The 16,890-nt window shown below is 43.0% G+C and overlaps 1 protein-coding gene across 2 annotated transcripts in view; it reads left to right on the top strand.

The window, feature by feature from the left end:
* LOC138491325 (G-protein coupled receptor 35-like) overlaps positions 1 to 16,890 on the top strand; it is a 111,624-nt gene that overhangs the window by 77,688 nt on the left and 17,046 nt on the right. Inside the window, exon 3 of one of the 2 annotated variants that reach the window (XR_011275989.1) lies at positions 1,199 to 1,829. The exons of the other annotated variant lie outside the window; for it this stretch is intronic. The gene's annotated coding sequence lies outside the window, so the exon portion shown is untranslated. Of the gene's footprint in view, positions 1 to 1,198; positions 1,830 to 16,890 lie in introns of those variants that run through there. 2 annotated transcript variants of the gene reach the window in all.

Below are 16,890 nucleotides of genomic sequence, written 5' to 3'. Positions count from 1 at the left end.
ACACTTTTTTCGCAACATTATAATAAAAATCCCTAGTACACAAATTCCATGAAAAGTACATACACATGTGATGTCATCAGTGATTTCATCAATGAAATTTGCGATGTCATCTTTGATGTCCTGGGTGTTAGTCTTAGCAGTGCACGGTGGTGCCGCAAGATATTTTTCATAGCTTACCATAACTTGCGATTTTCAGGGCTCTTTCGGCTGTACTTAGAACCATAACGTCCCTTAAACAAACTTTTTTTAATATCACGCAAACAATATACAAACATGGCATGCAAAAACCAACTTCTCACAGATGGCTTTACACAGAATGTTGCAAAGTAAGAATTTATGCTCGTTCACAGTGAAGGTCAGCTGCTTTCATTTTTTTCACGGGCCCCGGAGAGGCTCACGAAGCGGACTATAAGGTTGTATTGTGTTTTGACCTTGACAGACAGAGATTGTGATGAAAGACTTCTCTTGAAGGAGTGTTGCTAAAACGTAAGAGAAGATAAGGATGAAATTTCTGAAACAAAACCACTTTTATATATTATTTCACTATGCGAAAGATCGTTCACACACGCAGAGTCGTATTTTGGGACTGCACTACTCGTAGACAATGGAAATTGCAATTGTACTGTAAGTAACCCTTTAGATTATTTTATACCAAATATAATTACAATAGCGTAGCATTAAAGACCGCTCAAGTTGAACTTGTTCGTTGAAAGTGGCATAATGTTTTCTACCGCGCACTATCACCGCCGAATTGATCCCCTGTCGTTTAGAGGGCTCTGAAAAAGGCAGACGACACAGGGTGGGTTAATAGAAATAATGTAACCGGTCTATAGGCGGTCAAGCACTCTACTCGCTGTGCCACTTCACTGTAGCCTGTCAAGTGGCACAGCGAGTACAACGCTCGCTTTGACATCCGTGCACAGCTTGGTAACGCAAGTTCGAATCCCGGCAAGGCCAAACTCAGCCTTTCAAACTTCCGTGGTCGATAAATGAGCACCACACACCGTGGTTAATAATGAGCACCGCTTAGATACCTCACGGTTCTTAGCGCTATATGAATGGGAAAATATTATTATTTTATTATTAACATACTCCGTTGCACTATCTTCGATAGCAAATAGTTTCACGCCCTAATAAATAAAATGATGATATTTAATGAAGATCGGCTGGTAAGACTAATTTATGTTTTTTAAAACAGGTATGTGGCCCCATTTTGCCTATGTCACGATTTGCAGACTCCAGCGGATGGGCTCTTCAACTGCCAGGTGCAGGTCCAAATATGCAACTTCATGACCCTCACCATTTTATGGGACAATCGCCAAGGACCAATATGCCCTTATGCAGTACTAGCGGCTACAAACAACATACCAACCAATAGGGTGGTCTAATGGCTCGTTGTTGGAGCAACCTTCCGATTATCAGAGCGACCATTTACTGCTTTTATCATAAACCAACAGCCTATCTACCGCAAAGGAACAACGCGTGGCTCAAAATAAACTTTTGCTGATCGACAGCAGAGACAATAGCAAATTGCTGAATATTCACTAAACATTTCATGTGAAATAAATGTACTTTACCAAATGTACAATCCTGCTGTTTACTTTTAAACCACAGTTTCATATTCCGAATTGTGGCGCACTGAGTTGTAAGCTGATCTAACACCCTCTGTACCGCAAAGGAACATCGCGTGCCTCAACATGAACTTTTGCGGATCGAAAACAAAGACAAATGCAAATTGCTGAATATTCTCTAAACATTTGATGTCAAATAAATGTACTTTACAAAATTTACAATCTTGCTGTTTGCTTTTAAATCACTGTTTCATATTCCGAATTGTCACGCGCTGTGTTATGACATAATATGTGTTGTCTTCCGGGTTCTGTGTAAAGTCACTTAGGACTGCAGAGGACTGGGCGCGTTTGATGACGCACCCTGTAACGTCACGGAGAGTGGCGGGGAATATGAATGCTTTGATAATATCAGGCTTAGGGGCGGGAGATATGATTTAGTGTCGCAAAAGCAAGTCAGCCAGGTCAATAGCGCCAGTCATAGGATTATCACATAATGTCGGCGCACACCAGCCGGATTTATCGTTTCTTTAGTGGACAAAAAGTCGGTTGACGCCCATAGGAAATTGTACTATTAGCGGACAAAAGGAGTGGTCTTAAAACACTTTCACCCTGACAACGAACAATACAAACAACTTTCTCAGAACACCCCCATTTTGTGTAATTGCAACCATTTCGGGACACCGCGAGTGTTCTTAGAACACATTCAACTAGACAGATTACAATACGGACAGCGTCCTGAGGACACCCCCAGTTTGTGTATTTACGAACAATTAAGTACACCGCGAGTGTCCATAGCTCATTTTTACCTTCCTTGCGAACAAAAATGACACATGCTCCGTCCTCTAAACACCCCACCATTTAGTTTATTTACAAAATGTCAGAACAGCCGTGTTCCCCGCGGACAAATCGAACGCAACAAAAACGTCTAGCACATAAAAAATCAAAACATTGAACTTATCTCATACTCCCCCACCCTCCCCAAACACTCTTACACACCAACACACGGCACTAAATACAATTTTTTATCCACGTTTCATCGCGCTGTACGCGGTCGACGGCGAATACAAGATGGGGGGGCGCCACAGAAAATCTGACGCGCTTCACGCCCCTCGCCGTCCAATCAGCGAACACGACGCATGTCCGCGGACATGACGCAAGGCCATGGGCCAATCGGGGTGCTGTCCGCGGAGCGAACAGGGAAGTCCGTCCGCGAAGCGAACACAGATATCACTAATTTTTTTGCCTTACGTTTTGGTCATTTTATAAAAAACTACTGGACGGATTTACACCAAATTTGCAAAAGCACGCTTTCGGGACCAAGCCCCCACTCCTGCCGCAAATTTGGTGTAAATCCGTCCAGCGGTTTGGCCTGTGGCCGTGTGCACATTTTTGGGACCCCCCCTATAACTTTGCCCTCCCTGGACGAATCCTCACCAAACTTTGCAAAAAATTCAGAGTGACCCAAATACTTTTTTTGCAAAGTATGGTGAGGATTCGTCCAGGGAGAGCGAAGTTATAAACCGTCCAAAAAGTGCTCTTCCTATGGAAACACCAACTTAACCATAACTACATGGCCACTACCGTGGCCATGTAATATAAATTATAGACTTTTCACATGAACAGAACATTTAAAATAAAGTACAGGACTAAACAATTAGTACACTAATTTTAATGTATATTACATGCAAGTCACAGCAGGCTACAAACTTAGAATAAATAATTTAGTATTGATTCAGGAATACATTGTGTGTCCATGGAATAAGCCAGAATAGAACAGATCGAATTAGATTGCATATGAAATGGGGATCTGTGGAATAAAGAGGACAAATAATGTCTGGGTTATTTTTATGAAGATGAAGTGACCACTATAAAAGTAAACTTTGTTCAGACCACTACTTTCTTATTAATAGTTCACACATTTTCATCAAGCAATTTATTAGCACTCTGGCAATCACATATATGTACGCACAGAGTCAACAAATTGTGCAAAACTACAGCACATGTTTAACAACATCTGTAGAAAATCAGAGTGGAAAAAGAGTGGTGACTAAAAAAAGAAACTTGTTAGCATCCCCAAGCACTTCAAAGCCATTGGTTTTTATATCCAAAAATGTCTAAACTGTCATCATGTATCTGTCCACACTGTATGAGAGGAAGAAGAAGGGTGTTTTAGATGGCATGCAGAATTGTATCACACCACACAGCACCTTCAGTGGTCTGTACTAAAAATATACACTAGATACATGCAGCAATTAACCTCCTGGTTCCACACAACATCTACATCCACCAATATGCAGATGGCATGCAGCTCTACATCAAGATATCCTCCATCGAAGACATCCTCAGACTCAAGGCCTGCCTTTCATTGATTCATTTGTGGATGTCCAGTGCTTACTTGAAGCTCAACCCCTTAAGGACAGAATTCCTACTGCTGACCAGCAACAACGAAAACACTCTGACAACCAGATCCGGCTCTCTGCTATGAACCTCGAGTGCTTCAGACACCAGCTGACCACCTGTGCCAAGTTCATTGGGTTCTACATCCACATATATGATATGATATGATAAGTCATTTATAACGCGCATGTACACATGTTTCTAGGCGCAACAAGACAATGGAAGGAATGGAGAGAGGACAAGAGAAATGATCTTACTAGGCCTTGTGTCATTGCGATCGTGCAAGTGCAGTAACACAAAGTGCAGGGGAAGGGGGAAGTGTAGTGGGGTGCAATCAGGGCAGCATTGCTCTGAGTAAGTGCAGCCAGGATGGTGAGGCTCTGGGTAAGTGCAAGGATGTGGGGGACTGTAGAGGTTACAGTTACAGACACCTCTTTTTCAAGGAACACATACCAAGGAAGACACAAATGACTTGGAATGAACTTTACCTTCTGAGGAAAATCCAGCCCTTCAGCCTGGCAGACAACTTCAGATCTGCAGTCCAAGCCTTAGTACTCTCCCACAAAGATTGTGGCAATTCCCTTCTGGAAAGCCTTCGATGACCACCCTGGCACCTCTGACATGTGTCCTAAATCTTACAGCATGACTCATCCAATGACTTAAACTTTTGCACCACATCACCCCAACCCTCATCAAACTGCACTGGTTCCCACTACAAGCACATATTACCTTCAAATCCTGCTTTATCATCTACAAGAACATCACCCACAAGTACACAGGCTACCACGCTGACAAGCTCTGCATCTCCAGAGGCCTACCTACTGTCCACCAGAAGTAAGGACATGTTCAGACTTGAACAGCATGGATGCAGGAAGGAGAGAACCAGAAGAAACAGGTTAGTAACATCCAATTAGGACGCACAGTTACTGCAGTTAGGGTCCCAGATGAAAAGATTCTTAAATAAATGCAGTACGTTTTCTTTGACTCCCGTGATTAAGTATTTTAATGATAAGATTGTCCGGTCCTTGATATATGGTCTAGTAACTAATCCCCAATGGTATTACATCGATTCAGAGAGGCTGGAGGGTATTCTCTGGAGGCGGATGTTGAGTCTACCCAATTGTGTGCCCATAGCAATCCTGAGGTATGGGCTGGGTCTGAAATCACTAAGGGCTTGCCTTGAATGGAGCTGGATTTCTGAATACAGGTTGATCCTGAATCCCCCTCCTAGTTCCCTATATGAAGATCTTCTAGTAACTCTAAGGGGCTCGTCCAATCAATATCTGAAAAATCTGGAAAACATCTGCATTAACATTTTTGCTGAAGCAGATTGTGAGGAAGCCACAAACAAATGGATTGGATTAGAACAATTGCCCATATGAGATCATTCAGGTTGTTTGCCTCTTTTACATTAACTGATAAATATAGATCTACGATGCCAGCGTACTTGACCAAATTACTGGACCCAGTCATTAGAGCAGATTTCTTGATATTTAGGCTTAACCTTCTGCCAATTCTGGAAATTAAGCATATCAGAGATTCTGTAGGTACGCCTAACTCGGGCTGTCATAAATGAGGCATTTACTGATCGATTGCCCCGGGACTTTGGAGTTGAGGATCCTAAGGCTGGCAAGTTTTGCTCCTCACAACTGGTGGTTGATCACTGACTGTTATAGTTTTTTTGTTGTCATAGAGCTATTACCTAACGTGGCAGTATTTTTGTATTGTGGTAAATTAGCAGTAAATTGGCGGTAAATTTGGTGGTAATTTATTATGGCAGTATAACAGTGGTGAGCATATTTATAGTACTACCCTATATGATGAGACAAACTCTCCCACTTTTGTATTTGTATACTGTTTTAGGGTTGACTGTAAGTACAATTTACCAGGCCGTACACATTTAGTAGGAATGAAATATTACCACATGTTGTGCTGATGACTTATATACGACATCAGCCTACTGTGTTGATGGTTCAGTTCAGCTCCCAGCACGCATAGCTGAACACATTCACTCACACACAGGTTTCCAGCTAGCTTACTTTTTGGATCTCAAATTTTATTTTTTTTAACCTACCACTGGCAGTAAATATTTTTTACCACTATGGTATATGCACTAAGGTACTTCCTGATTACCTCCCCACATCTAGAGAATAATTACCAGAGACATAAGAAAATCATTACACCAAGTCTGTTTTTACCCACGTTTATCTGTGTTAAAAATGACGCTGCTGGCAATGAAAGCATAATTCATTTCACAACAATACATTTGTTGATTCTTACCAACGCATCGACACTGCCATGGTTACCTAAGAGAAGAAATATAAATCACAGTACAGTACATGGAACATATTTGTAACATTAGCTTCTATCATTTGCTCTTGAGCATGTGTAACAAAAAGAAAACATTGAACATTTTGTTAAAAATAACCCCTTGTCCTACTTACATTATTATGAAGTTTCTGCGCTTTATCTGGAAAACTCCCTCTTTGTCGTGGTTATCTGCAATGAAGTGTTGCAAATTCAGCACTGCTTTTTCGCACCCCCGATGGTCGCCTCGGAGTCCCAGCAGCATTCAATGCTGGGTCAGTTCAGGGTTTCCCTCTGATCGCCTTCTCCTGACAGCCAGCAACTAAAAGAGCCCACACCCATTCTCCTACATCTATGTATCTCTCCTGCCTGTCATTCAAAACTAAACCTGACCTCTCTCTGACGTTTTCAGCAATTTCTAGAATTCTGGCCTCTCTATCCAAACAACCTCTGCGACCATATTGCCACCCTTCATCTAAACCATCCCAACCTCACCCTTCTTGGAGACTTCAACATATGGCTCGACATCCCCACCAATCCTATGACACACTCTCTGGTCGACGGCTTAGACGCAATTAACCTCCAACCCCACATAAATGGCCAGACTCACTATAAAGGACACACTCTTGATGCCATCTTTAGCTCCAACACCCTGATTCATTTAAAGCCCCCCACCCCTACCCTCTGGTCCGATCACTTCATTCTCCCGTTCGCCATTCACTCACCTGACCCCCTTCCCGTACTCAAATCTGAACCCCCGAATCTACGCAAATCCTGTAAAAAACTAATAATCGGCCCAGACCTAGCAGACGCACTCCTCCAGTCTCCGCCACCTACCTGCCAACTCAACAAACAACTAACCCCGATGCCTTTGACGCATGGCTCAACGCACCTCTGATGCGGCTCACACCCTCCTGCAAACCATCAACCCGCCATGACCTCTTCCCCAGATGGTTCACTCCTGAGTTGAAGATCACTAAACAACTATATAAATATATAGAACGCAAATGGCAGAAAGACAAAACCCAGGAGAACAGGGCCACCTTGGCCCGACACCTTTATCAGTACAAGGCCGAAATCCGGAAAGCAAAAAAAGTCCACTACAACTCCCGAATCCTAAACTGCAAAAACCCAAGCAAAGAACTCCACAAAATCATCTCCGAATTCACCAATCTGACTTGCAACATGACCATCCTGACCCCCTCACAATGACTGTGCGACTCACTCTCCCTTCACTTTTACACCACAGCTCTCAAAAGAACAAATACCCTAGCCACCAAACTGGCTCTCTTACATCCCCCAAGCAATCCTCCCCCCATACCAGCTGGCCCACCAGCTGCGACCACTATGCAACCAACGTTCAAATCTTTTAGTCCAATATCACCAGAACAATTTCGCAAACTCCTATCTGCCCGCAAACCATCTGGCTCGCCGCTAGACCCTTGCCCAGCCACAACCCTCAAAGAAATGTTTGCTTCCACCTGCGCAGGAGAACATGCAAGATCCATCATAAATACCTCCCTTTCCTCTGGTATCTTTCCCGACGCATTCAATACGGTTCACGTCAAACCTCTAATTAAAAAACCTTTGCTCGACCCTCTCGAGCCCAAAAACTACCGCCCCATCTCAAACACCAGAGTCCTTGCCAAACTCATTGACCGAACTGCCTACTCCCAACTAAATGCCTTTGTCGAAGCCAACAATCTCCTAGACCCCGCTCAATCAGGTTTCAGAGCCCGTCACGGAACTGAAACCACCCTAAACTCTATTTGGGATGACCTTAAAATGACAGCAGACTCTGCGGGATGCGCAGCACTAATCCTTCTTGACTTATCCGCTGCCTTTGACACAATCAATCACTCAATCCTCCTAGACCGCCTCCACTCCCTAGGAAGTCATGGAACTGCTCTTAAATGGATAGCCTCATTCCTCAAAGATCGGTACCAAACAACGATACTCTCCACCTATACCTCCCAAACCCAACCAGTCGACACAGGAGTCCCACAAGGAGCATGCCTATCTGCCCTCCAGTTCAATCTCTACTTAATCACCCTCCCACCAATAATTCGTTCACACAACATCCTGTGCTACAACTACGCCGATGACACTCAACTAATTCTAAAACTCCTGAACTCAAAACCCAACTCCCGACCTGACCTAGCCTCCTGCCTCGTCGACATAGAACTCTGCATGACCCAAAGCCACCTCCTGTTAAACCCCTCCAAGACGGAAATCATGGTATGTGGCAACTCCGAACGCCTTCCGCACCCACTACCCTGGCCATCCGCCATAGGCAACCAACTCACCAACCCCCTCCAACTCAGTGAAAAATCTTGGATGCACCCTAGACTCTGACCTAACACTCTCGCGCCAAGTCAACAACGTCTCAAAGTCCTGCCACTACCACCTTAAAACCCTTAGACGCATCTTTCCATATCTCTCCTTTCCCAACAGACTCTCTGTGGTCCAATCAATCGTTATATCAAGACTGGACTACGCAAACCCCCCATACCTCGGAGTTCACGCGTACCAACTGAATAAACTCCAAAGAGCACAAAACGCGGCAGCCAAATTGCTACTTGCGCTCGGTCCAAGAGACCACATCTCCCCAGCCCTTAAGACGCTTCACTGGCTTCCAGTAGCCCGAAGAGTGACCTTCAAAACCTTGTGCATCTCCCATCGAGCACTGCATAAAACTAGACCTCAATATCTTCAAGACAAGCTAAAACCCTACCACCCCCCACGCACCCTAAGATCAAGCTCAGCCGGTCTCCTAGTCATACCGAAGACAAACTCAATCAGGTTAGGCGGATCATCATTCTCAGCCTTGGCCCCCACACTATGGAACCCACTCCCACTCCACATCCGCCTAACTGAGGATTTAATGTCTTTCCACAAACTGCTAAAAACCTGGCTCTTCCCCTAAAACCAACACGCACCAAACTAACCCAAACAGACCAACAGCAACTCACGGACACCAATCCATCAAACCCCCTGATGTGAGAAACTAACAGCTAACAACCCCTAAAAGAGCAAACAGAATAAACGAACAAAGTAGATGAAAGCTGTGAAAAGATTAATAAGAATAAATCATACGGAAACAGTAAAGTGATTTAAACTCCTGAAATGAACAGAATGCTTCCGGAGTGAACAAAATGAATGGCGCGGATGAATCAGTTAGAATGGTTAAATCAGGTAGAACAAAAGAATGCGCTGAGTGGAAGAATGCGTGAGTGGAAGAATGAATGAATGAATGAATGAATGAATGAATGTCCGGAACGGATGAGCGTACCGCGGATAAGTGTGTAGAACAGATGTGTACATGGAGCAGATGAGTATGTAGAGCACATGAGTACTGATAACGGATGAATATGGAAGTACGGAGAGTGTGTAGATCACTGAGCAGATGAATGTACAGGCCTTGCGAAATGTATAGAGAGGATGAGTGTATAGAACAAATGAGTGTATAGAGCAGATGAGTGTATAGAATCGATGACTGTATATTGTGGAGCGGATGAGTATGTAGAGCACATGAGTATTGATAACGGATGAATATGGAACTACGGAGAGCGTGTAGATCGCTGGAGCAGATGAATGTACAGACCTGGCGAATGTACAGAGCGGATTACTGTATAGAAGAAATGAGTGTATAGAGCAGATGAGTGTATAGAGCTGATGATTGTATATAGCAGACAAATGGATAGAGCAGACAAATGGATAGAGCGGACAAATGGATAAGAGCGGATGAGTGGATAGAGTGGATGAGTACATAGAACGGATGAATTTATAGTGCTGATGAGTGTACCGAACGGATTAATGTATAGAGCAAATGGATGTATAGAGCGGACGAGTAGATAGAGAAGATGAGTGGATAGAGTGGATGAGTAGATAGAACGGATAAGTAGATAGAGTGGATGAGTGGATGATGGATTAGAACGGATGAGTAGATAGAGTGGATAAGTAGATAGAGTGGATGAGTGGATAGGGCGGATGAGGAGATAGAGCGGATAAGTCGATAGAGTGGATGAATGGACAGAGCGGATGAGTGGATAAGTGTACAGTGAAGATGAGTGTACAGAACGGTTGGAGGTATAGAACAGATGGGTGTAGAGATGAATATATGGAACAGCATAATGCTGTTAAATGCGTGTAAAGCACAAGTGCCTAAAGTGGATGAGTGCGGAGAGCAGATGAGTGCCTAGAGGGATGAGTGCATAAAATGGGAGGAGTACGTAAAGGGGATGGGTACGCAGACGGGATGAGTGCGTAGAGGAGATGAATGCGTAAAGGAGATGAATACGTAGGTAGGATGAGTGTGTAGAGGAGATGAGTGCGTAGAGGGGATGAGTGCGTAGAAGGGATGAGTGCTAAGAGGGGACGAGTGCGTAGAGGGGACGAGTGCGTAGAGGAGACGAGTGCGTAGAGGGGACAAATGCGTAAAGGGGATGAGTGCGTAGAGGGGACTAGTGCGTAGAGGGGATGAGTGCGTAGCGGGGACGAGTGCGTAGAGGGGATGAATGTGTAGAGGGGATGAGTGTGTATAGGGGATGAGTTTGTAGAGGGGATGAGTGCATAGAGGGGATGAATGCGTAGAGGGGATGAGTGCGTAGAGGTGACGAGTGCGTATATGGCGGATGAGTGGATAGAGCGGATGAGCGGAAAGAGCAGATGAGCTGATTGAGCGGATGTGTAGATAAGTGTACAGTGTGGATGAGTGTACAGAACCGATGAAGGCATAGAACAGATGAGTGTAGAGATGAATATATGGAACAGGATATTGCTGTTGAATACATGTAAAGCTTGAGTCCTTAAAGCGGATGAGTGCGGGGAGCAGATAAGTGTGTAGAGGGACGAATAGGTAGAGGGGTCAAGTGCGTAGAGGGGATGAATGCGTAGAGGGGATAAATGCATAGAGGGGATGAGTGCATAGAGGGGATGAATGCGTTGAGGGGATGAGAGCGTAGAGAGGATGAGTGCGTAGACAGCATGAGAGAGTAGAGGGGATGAGTGCGTAAAACAGGTGAACGCATAGTGCATGTGAGGACATAAAGCAGATGAATGCCGGAACGAACGAGTGTCAGAGTAGACAGACGTGTTGCGTAGAGCGGACAAGATCGTAGAACGAACAAGCACAGATTGCATCCAATACTGATGAGTGCGTATAATGGCTGAATACGTAGAGCTGCAGAATGCGTAGGGCATAGGACAGACAGGAATGCTTGGGTGGAGCAGACAGAAGTGCACGCGTGGGACAAACAGGAGTGCATGCCTGACGCAGACAGGAATACATGCGAGGGGCTGACAAAAGTACATGTGTGGAACCGACAAGAGTACATGCGTGGGGAAGACAAGAGTACATGCGTGGGGTCGACTAGAGCACGTGGAGAGATCTCGAGCTCGAGGGACGAGCCGGAATACATGAGTGCATGGAACGGACCAGAGTGTACGGAGCAGAATGGGATGCATGGAGTGGATAGGTGTGCATAGAACGGACTGCGTGATGTATATAGTATGGTCTGGAATGCAGAGAATGTTTGAAAGACCATACAACCCATCATATCACATCACCACGCTTACTCTCTCCTTTACATCATCACTCAACTAGAACACAGAGATACTATGACACCATTCGGTATAACTGTTCTCATACCAACATCCGCCGCCCACTCCACATCACTCTAAGTAAACACTGCTGGTTACTCACCCCCCCAGCCAGGCGTTCTCCCGAGGCCTAACGCAGCCACATCCAGTCTGGATAAATCCTGCCAGAACGAACACATACTCCTGATGTCTCAACGACCACACCTATGGCTAAGAAGCAGCTATTACAACGATACCGCACGAGCTGCACACATACTCGGTGCTCACACGCACCTTTAGACTCTCTCTACTCTCTCTACTGACCTGAACTTCGGTTCCCAAGGGAGTTCAACCTACCAGCGCCTTCAGACCATACCAATGGTACATAAGGCGCTATATAAATGCAAAATAACAATAGCAATAACAACAACAATAACCTAACGAGAACTTGTATGTATCTTTTTGCTTCCTGCACAAACAATGACTTCTCTGAATGGAAAGAAAAGCCCATTCATTTCTGCAGCACATTTATTTCCTCAGAACGAACAAACCAGAATTTCCATCTGTGCTCCTTTGCATTGCATTGCAATGTTAACAGGAGGACTAATTAGTTAATGGGATATCATTTAATCAGGATGGTTAGTTAATTAATCTGGGTTAGTTTCCTTAATGCAACATTACACAGATGGCAATTCATGTATAACATGAGTCATTTTATATGTGCTCAGTGCATTTTGAATCTGCATTTTGAATCTGCTGCTTGTTGCATCAATTTTTCTGCCCCCATTAAAAGCCTAGTTCACTGCCCCTCATGAACTCAATGTGATATTTTTATTTTTCTGCCTTCACCTGCACTACATAATTCGCGGTCTCTTTTTGCATTCATTTATACTAACCCCACTGAAAGTACTGTCATGTAATCACTAATTTGCTGTTCCCATCTGCACCCATTTTACTGGCTGCTTCCTTTGAAATCACGGCCATAGCCTCTTACATTCTCTCCTTTTCCGTCAGCTATGACCGTTCACAACATCATAGCGGGAGGAATAGTAATCAATTAATTTCTCAGGGAGAGCTCAGCATCCTTCGATCTCCTTTTCCATCAACCATCAGAAAAAATTACAGTTAAAACAATAATACAATAATAAAAATAAAAGTATGTGTATCTCTCAATGAAAAAATGTCCATGTTCCAAATGTCTGTATGTAAAGTAAAATAAAATAAAATAAATAAAATGTGTACATTAGTCCACATATGTATCTCCATATGTAATAAAACAAAATAAAACGTACACTCCCCACCAAATTGTCCACATTTAAAGGTTCATAAAGAAATAAAGAGTCCATATCTCAAAATAAACACCATAGACTCCACTTTCATCTCATATGTACACATTCTCCGGGATAAGACAACTCTCCCATGGATACACAGCACAAATGTGCAACTGCATAGGAAAATGAAATTGAAAACTTCTTCTCCACAGTCCACCCCCTATTTTGGAGGAACACAGCATAATAGTATGCTCCTTGATCCATAAATGAAAAATGGCACAAAAATGAACATGAACAAAACAAAATGACACTGTGTCACATGTACTATGAATCAGTCTCTGTTCAATATATCTGCTAGCAGACAAAATTACTACGTGTTTTCATGCTCTTATTATACCTCCTGACAACCAGGCATGTTTACCTTAATTACACTATCAGCTTTATTTTCACTGAATCCATTGCATTCAACTAGTCTCAACTCGCTCAAGCCTTTTCACCTCATGTTTTGGGTGGCAGGGTTTAATTTGGTTGACATGTACAGATTGCTCTGTCCCATTTCACCCTCCTTCTTGATAATTTTATACACTACAGGGGACATTTTGTCCACAATTTCAAATGGCCTTTCCCATGCTGCTAGAGATTTAGAGTTGTTATGCTTGTGTTTCCCAAAGTGATATTTATACACCTGATCACCTATCTTGTATTCTTTTACAGATGTCATTCTATCATAATGGGTCTTTGCACTTTCAGCAGCTCTCTCCAGATTCCTCTGTACAAATGCAAATGCATGTTGCAAGTGCTTCCTCAATTCCTCCACATATTCGTGAACTGTGGAGGCACTTAAAAGTGTCTGCTCATGTGTCCTCTACAATAAGTGGTGTGGCAATACCATTTTTCTTCCTGTCAATATCTCATGATGGCTAATACATGTTGCCTTAGCAGGGGTCGATCTAATGGCCATTAATACTAAAGGCAACCGTAAATCTCAACTGGAGCCTGCCTCAGCTACAAATGTCTTTAGTATGTCTACTATAGATCTATTGCTTCTCTCCACTCCCCCCGATGAAGATGGCCTATTAGATATGTGCAGTTTCCTCTTTACCCCCAATATATGCCACACCTTGCTGATCAAGGCACTAGTGAAATTACTTCCCCTGTCTGATTCTATCATTTGGGGTAATGCAAACCTTGAAAATATGTGATTTACCAATAATGTGGCTGCAGTTTGCGCACTGTAATCCGGTGCAGGAATATATTCCACCCATTTGGATATCAGACATACTACAGTTAATACATATTTATTTCCCCAAGCTGATCTTTTTACAGGCCCAACATAGTCAATTTGTAAATCTAACCATGGAAGAGTCAAACCTCTTTTCATCAATGAAGCCCTATGCATAGGTGAAGCAGGTTGAAATTGTGCACATATCAGACACCCTTGGGTGTATAGTTCCACATCTTGGGACATATGCGGCCAGAAGCATAGTCCTTTAGGATCTCTAAAGTCTTTTGTGAGCCTCTGTGTCCTGCAGTTATTGCGTCATGTGCATGGTGTAACATTAGCCCTCTGAATGAAAGAGGTACCACCCATTGTATTTGACTTGTTACAGACTCCCTAGTCATCAAACCATCTTGTAGTCTAGTTCTTTTTTGTTCTTAAACAGTACTGTCAATTCTTCTTTTCCTTTGCAATCATTTTCAGACAGAGGATTTTGTTCTACATCTACCAAATGATTATAAAATAGGCCTAACACTGCTCTTTAATCAATTCCTCATCCGTGGTATCATAACTCCATTGCACTACAGGCTGTTCGATTTCTTTTGGAGATTCGGAGTGTGTGATCGCATCTAGCTGTATTTCACCAAGTAAGTGTTCAATGGGAAATAACACTCCCATGACTGCACCAATTTTGGCCAATTGATCTGCTTTGTAATTTCCCTCCTTATCCTCTCCTGGTGCTTTTAAATGACCCCGGATTTTCCTCCAGTGTATTATTAAAGCATTTTCTGACACTAATTTGTCTATGGCTTGGATCATTTTCCCATGTCTAAGGTTTTTTTTTATATGTGAGCATACCTTTCACCTTCGGGCCAGGCAAATACTCCACAAAACTTTTTTGTGCATAATCAGAATCAGTCACTATGACAATTTCCTTGAATTTATTTTCAATTGCGGTGACAACTGCCTTATAAATGGCAGCCAGCTCTGCTACTCCTAGCTCCAATTCTCCGGCTCACCCTTGGAATATTGTCACATTTGAACAAAATATTTCCTATTCCCACCACGAGTTGCTTCTCTTCATTATTTTCCACATGATATGTGCATCCATCCACATACACTGTTGGTAAATCTTTGCACACCTCTTCATTGAAAGCTTTGTGTGGGGATTGTTCAAATGCATTAAAATTGGTCTCTATTTCTGTTTCATCAGGCATGCATTTAGCTGCGCAATCATGCAGATCTGCCATCCCCTGAGCAACTGGGCTCCTTTTATTTTGAGCATATTTTACTTCTACAGGGAATCCTTGGAATGCCAATGTCCAGGAAGTAATTCTGGACTGTGCCAAATTACCTGATCTAATTCTTTTACTTTGTAAAAATTGCAAGGGTTGGTGATTTGTTTCAATAATTACTTTTTCTCCCTGAATAATGGGACGGAAATGCTGCGACGCCCACACAGTGGTCAGAAGAAATTTTTCACATCCACTAAATTTAGTTTCAACCTGAGATAACGCTTTGCTCTCATAGGCGATAGTTCTGTGATTCAGATCATGCCCCTGAGATATTACAGCTGACATACACTGATCTGTGATGCCTATTTCCACAAAGAAATCCTGATTCTTTATGGGATAGGCCAAACACAGTGCTTTCATGAGAGAGAATTTAGCCACTGCTTAAGATTGCTCTTTTTCCCATTTGCATGGTACACTCTACTTCAGTAATTTAGTTAAGGGTTGAGTGATCTCAGCGTAATTCTCAATACATTTTCTGTTATATCCTGTCATCCCTAATAAACCTTTCAATCCTTTCAAGTTAGTAGGATTTTTCAGTTTATGTATTGCTTCCACCTTTTTCTTCTGTGGATTCAACCCATGTTCAGTCATTTCATGGCCCAAGAAATGTACTTTCTTTTTGCACCATTGTGCCTTCTGCAAAGATATTTTGGCTCCCGCTATCTGTAACTTGTCAAGCACATGTCTAATCTCATTAAAATGTCTCCTTAGGTTTTTCATTTTTAAACAGAACATCATCCACTTAAACTATTGTTCCCCTTTATGCTGCATCTGGGAGTGCTTTTCTTAGAAATATCCCAAATTCAAATCCACTGTTGACATGCACAAATGGTGTTCTGGACCATGTGTATTGAGTTTTATCAAAAGAAAATGCAAACACATTTTGTATGTCTTCAGCCAGTGGCACACACCATTACCCAGCTGTAAGGTCTAACGTGGTAAATACCTTTGACCCATGAACCTGTGTGAGGCCTTGATCAATAAATGGGAGCGGCCATCTGGACACTGGTACTCTTTTGTTTAATACTCTCAAGTCTGCACACAGACACCATTAACCATTTGGTTTTAACACACCCAAAATGGGAGTGTTTGAGGTACTATGAATGGGCCTGATAATTCCTCTGGATTCTAAATTTTTAATTATCTCTGCAATTGATTTCAGGCATGCCAATGGTAACTGATATTGACGCACGAATACTGGATCCCTACCATGTCCTTCTGGTAATGTGGCGACATGCCAATCAGTTATG

This window comes from Ambystoma mexicanum, chromosome 10 (genome assembly GCF_040938575.1).
Source record: "Ambystoma mexicanum isolate Mex_15411 chromosome 10, UKY_AmexF1_1, whole genome shotgun sequence".
Taxonomy (NCBI): Eukaryota; Metazoa; Chordata; class Amphibia; order Caudata; family Ambystomatidae; genus Ambystoma; species Ambystoma mexicanum.
Note: the sequence above shows the minus strand (reverse complement) of the source record. Positions and strands in the feature narration are given on the sequence as shown.